Raw genomic sequence first — 6,000 nt, forward strand, 5'->3', positions numbered from 1 at the left:
AATCTGTTTTTTCAACCTGTTCCATTATCTAACAAACAAAACAACAATAACATCAAATCCAATATAATAAATAAAAGTTTTCATTAACGTAATATAGGTTAAGTTAAACACGGTTCAGTAACATTAACATAATGCTCATAACATAAATGAGGCTACGATGGTGGATTCTGAGGTTGCGTTTTTTGTATCATCAGCATCATATCATTGAGTCGTTTTTCAAATTCTTTACATCTCTGCTGATATATTACTTCTCTCTGTTCTGCCGCTGCCTCTCTCTGTGCTGCCGCTGCTTCTCTCTCTGCTTCCGCTGCTGCTCTAGCTGCTTCCGCTACTGCTCTCTCTGTTTCCCTTGCTTCATTTTCCGCTTTCAAGTTAGCCATTTGTTGATCCATCTCAGCCAACTTTTCTTTTAAACGACCAACTTCTAATTGGGAAGATCGAGACTGTGATGACATGTACTGTGATGAACTGGATCCAAAATATTTGGTGGGAGTAACGAATGATCCTTGACAGCGCACCCGACCATATCTTTCAGGACCCAAAACGTCATTAATAGCTTGGTTTTCAATGTCATCATCATTAACAATACCTTGACTCGAAGCAGTAGCATGATACTCTGCCTTTTTCTCCCTCAATTTTTCCTAATAATAAAGTGAATAATTAATTAAATAAAAAATGTCATGGTACAAATATAAATAAAGTCAGGTAAATTTAAAACATCTACCCAATAAACGTACCATAATTTCTGCAGCGTCAGCAGTCATAGGAGTGCCATCCTTCTTCGTATGTGTCATGTCGAAGAGTTGGATTCGACCAACTTTAGAACCGGATGTATTTTCCTACAATGTACCATAATGTAATTACTATGAGTTAGTATGTACATGGAATACAAAAAAACTATTTCAATAATCTATAATACCTCCTCATGAGCTATACAAGCAAAGCTCTTCGATCCAGCCGTGTGCGTAAACTTTTGTTGTTGCCTACTAGCAACACCAACATGCTCTCGGTCCTACAATGTCAAACAACCACTTATAATGATGATTTAAATTTTGTTACAAGTATTTATGAAAAATACATCATACCTGTCCTTTTTGAGAACTCCAAAATCTGACTGCATCTTTCCATTGGTACCTGAGCATTCCTGGTGGGACTGTTTGCAACTTCTCTTCAAGGCTGAGATCATTCTTGAAGTATTTCTTCTTTAAGGAGCTCTTGTGATCCCTCCATCTCTTCCCTAACGCTTGCTTCACATAATCGTCAGAGACCTCTAAAACAAATTTCTCCTATACAGCAAATAAGTGTGCACCGTAAGTATAAATTAGTATTGAATTTATATAGAGTATCTATTATAATGACATTATTACCTTAACAAAATCCAACGCTTGATTTTTATTACTATTAGGCATTTTGCGCCATGACTCATAATTGATCGGTAACAGATTCGCATTACGTCCAACTATGCCTAAGTAACCTGCTAGAAGACGTGATTCTGGGCCAATAGGTTGACCGGCATCGTTTCTTGAAACTTTGACACGATGCCCAGGAGGAAGTTGGTATAATTCCTTTAAAGTGGTACGTCCTCGAGTCTTGCGCGTTCCAGCATTTTCAACTATATAAGAAATTATTAAATGTCAGTTTTGAAAATGAACAAAGTAGTAAATAAAGTTTCGAAGATTACCTTGAATTTCTACTTCTTCAACAGTTTCAGGAACTTCGGAAGACTCAGGTGCATTCGTTTCCTCGTTATTTCTTTCTACATGGTCTTCAGAAGCTCGAACAACCCGCAAATCAGATATTTTTCTCCTCGGCATTATATCTGTAATAAACATACATGAGTAATAAAAACGATTTAATTAATGAATACATTGAAAGACAACATATTAAGGGTTTAACATTATAAATAAATAAATGAAGATATAAAATCGTACAACAGTCTTATGTAATGTCAGTTGTCATAAATATCTTCATCAACGTCCTCCCGAACCCATTGAAATTGTGTTGTATTACTGATAGTTTCATCTAAGTTTTGTGGTAGTAGAGGTAAACACTCTGATCTTGTTTCAATGTCATCTCTACTTCCATCCCCGATGTCTATCAAGTCTCTGGGAGTATTTCGAAGCACAACATACCAACCGTCATCCATTGGATCGTGACAATAAAATACTTGTTTCACTTGAGAGGAAAATACATATGGTTCATCCATCAAACGTTGACCCGTGTGAATTAATCGAGAGAAATTCACCATTGAAAACCCGAATTTATCTCTTTTTATACATCTGTTTACATCAACCCAGTCATACCGAACAACACAACCTTTCGTTTTCCATAATAATCTAACTCAATAATGTCCGTAAGATTTCCATAAAATCGACCTCTCCATCCTGCGAATTATTGTCCCTTACAGTAGCATAACTTGTAGTTGATGAAGTAACTACGACTCCACAATTTTGTGTCCTCCTTAATCTTTCACGAGATTTCGTGTGAAACCTGAACCCATTAATGAGGAAGGCATTATATCTTTTAACTATTCTATTCGGACCTTGAGAAAGCCATTTAACTTCTTCACTAACTTCTCTCCCACTCCAAACCTATTACACATGAATGGTGAATTAATTTGCATTGATGTCGATATAAAAAGCAAGACATATATTATTTATAAGTGTTCCGTAAGATTTATTTGCTTACCGTCTGGCCTAACCATTCATGAAAAGTTTCTGTGAATAACTTATGTAGCTCTCGCTGATTTAATCTTCGGGAGCGTGCTCGAGATCTCAATACTTCTTTAAACTCACTATAAAGAATATTATGTCGTTAAAAATTGATAAATATAAAAGATAAAGAGATTTCATTAGCATTGGGTCCGAAAGACTTACGTGCGAAAGTGATCTATTGAATCGTGATGGAAAAGAACATATCGGTGTGCTTGTACCCAAGACGTGTCATCTAAATGTGCAATTTCAACTTTCCCTAATGGTTGACCATAACTTCCAAACAAATAATGTTGAGTTAAGTCATCAGTACCTAACTCATCATTTCGATTTGGTCTATTCCATCTTGTTTCAACATGTTCCAAATATCTAGAGCAAAATGTCATACATTCCTCTGCCAAATACCCTTCAGCAATTGATCCTTCCAGATAACGCTTATTACGACAATAAGACTTCAACTTGCCCAAGAACCTATACAGAAAACAACATACTACGTAAATACATTTTATTCAAATGTATAATCAGTAGTAATTTGAAACGTGTAATTCAATTAACACCTCTCTATAGGGTACATCCATCGATAGAAAACGGGACCACCAACTCTTGCTTCGTGAGGAAGATGAATTAATAGATGCACCATAATTGTGAAGAATGAAGGCGGAAATATCTTCTCCAAGTTGCATAAAGTCAAGGCAACTCGATCTTGTAGTTTATCAAGTTCTTCAACCATTAGAACTTTCCCACATATGGCTTTCATTATATTAGAAAGTTCAATGATACAAGACGTCACCTTACTCGACATGCAACCGCGAACAACTACTGGTAGTAAATCTTGCATTAATATGTGATAATCATGAGACTTTAAACCATAAAGTCTTCGATCTTTAACACTAACACATCGAGAAATGTTTGATGCATACCCATCTGGGACCTTTATATCCTTCAACACTGTGCAAAACACTTCTTTTTCTTTCTTCGAAAGAGAAAAAATAGAAGGCGGCAAGAAATTTCTTCCATTCGGACGTAATTGCGGATGAAGATCATGTCGAATTCCCATGTCCACTAAGTCAAGTCGACTCTTAAGATTATCTTTAGATTTTCTGCCATCATTCAGAATGGTCCCGATAATATTCTCACAGACATTCTTCTCAATATGCATTACATCAAGATTATGTCTCAAAATCTGCTTTTTCCAATAAGGCAACTCGAAGAATATACTCCTCTTTTTCCACAAGTCTACCTCATTTGGATCATCCTCTTCATCATACTCATCATCAGTTTGTTCGTCAACTTCAAGCTCTTCATTGACCTGTTTTGCCTTTTTCTTTGATCGTGTACTAGTTGGTTGATTCATCTTTCCATAAGTAAAATTGATATTTTTCAACATTCTGAATATTTCAGAGCCGGTTGTTTGGTCAGGAGCATTTCGAAACTCTTCATCACCATCAAACATATTCTTTGACATCTAAATCTATGATTATCAGGTAACCACCGACGATGTCCCATATAAGAGAACTTTTTTCCATTAACCAACCACTTCGAACATGTTTGTGCAGCACAACAAGGACAAGCATAACGACCTTTGGTACTCCAACCAGATAAATTTGCATACGCAGGAAAATCATTAATTGTCCATAATAAAGTAGCGCGTAAATTAAAGTTCTCCTTTGTCAACACATCGTACGTTTCGACCCCTTCCCATAACTGTTTCAACTCTGCAATTAGCGGCTGCATGTAAATATCAATATCATTTCCGGGGCCTTTCTCGCCGGGGATTATCATGGATAAGATGAAAGATGATTGTTTCATGCAAATCCAGGGAGGCAAATTGTATGGAACAAGTACAACAGGCCAAGTACTATACGAAGTACTCATGAGTTTGAAAGGATTAAACCCATCAGTTGCAAGACCGAGCCTGACATTTCGAGGATCTCTCGCAAAACTTGGATACTTGTTGTCAAATGACTTCCAAGCTAAAGAATCTGCAGGATGCCGTAATAATCCATCATCGGTTCTGCCATCATGATGCCACCTCATAGACTCAGCAATCTTGGAGGACATAAACAATCTTTGTAGCCTAGGTATGAGAGGAAAATATCGCAGAATCTTGATCGGTTTCTTTCTTGATCGTGCTTGAGCTTCATCCTCAGTAACATTTCTGCCTCTCTAGTAATCCATCGAGATTTTCCGCATACATGACAAGACTCATGATTTTTTCGATCACCCCAATATAACATACAATCATTCGGACAACTATGAATTTTTTCATATCCAAGACCCAAATCTTTGATCATTTTCTTCATATCTTTGCATGATTGAGGGATTTTTGCAAAAGGAAACACTTCTCCTAGTAACTCCAACAATTGCGTAAAGGAGTTACCAGTCCACCCTCCCAGGCATTTTAAGTGGAAAAGACGAATGCAGAAAGAAAGCTTTGAAAACTTTGATCCCTCATAAAGTTGTTCATTCATTTCATTCAGCAACTTGTAAAACTTTGCCGCTTCTCCATTTGGCTCTTCATCACATCCACTTCTTCCAATCTCAGTGAAATCATTAACATCATCCTGACAATAATTTTCTGTATCATACAACTAATGATTGTGCATATTAAATGCATCTCGTAACATCCCTTCCATGTCATCTTCTCTAAAAGTTGGATGGGAGAAGGAGCACGATAAGTCGAGTAACTCGTGGAAGCAGATCTATCTGATACAATCTCTCCATGAAAGATCCATTTTCTATACCCCGAACAAATCCAAAATTACTAGATGCTCGTACACAACTTCACGAATGTGCCAATTAATGTTCACACAATTCATACAAGGGCAAAGAATCATATTTTCTTGGCTTGCATTCAGAAAAGCTAAATTTAGAAAGTTTTCGACTCCATTTCGATATTCGACGCTTACCCTTGAGAAATCCATCCAACTCTTATCCATTTTGTATTTCTGGAGTTTCAATTTCAAATGTTAATTGCTAATAATATAGATAAAATTAGAACCTAAACAGAAGCATTAAATTATCATATTAGTGCATATAATATTTGCATAGTATAAAATTAATCACTCGTAAATTATACAACTTTTAAATTGAACTAAATGTATGGGAGCAAATGTATCTCAGTTAATTTATAAAAATTATAACGAGAATTATATACAACTGCATACTATAGAACTAAATATTTACACATGTTTCATCGAAATGTAGCATTTACATCTAAACAGACTCATGTTTCTTTGTTACAGAGAGAGGCATTAAGAACTTAGAACGAAATATAAATGTTATTGTC

Source organism: Hibiscus syriacus, unplaced genomic scaffold, assembly GCF_006381635.1.
Source record: "Hibiscus syriacus cultivar Baekdansim isolate YM2019G1 unplaced genomic scaffold, ASM638163v2 tig00112674_pilon, whole genome shotgun sequence".
NCBI lineage: Eukaryota > Viridiplantae > Streptophyta > Magnoliopsida > Malvales > Malvaceae > Hibiscus > Hibiscus syriacus.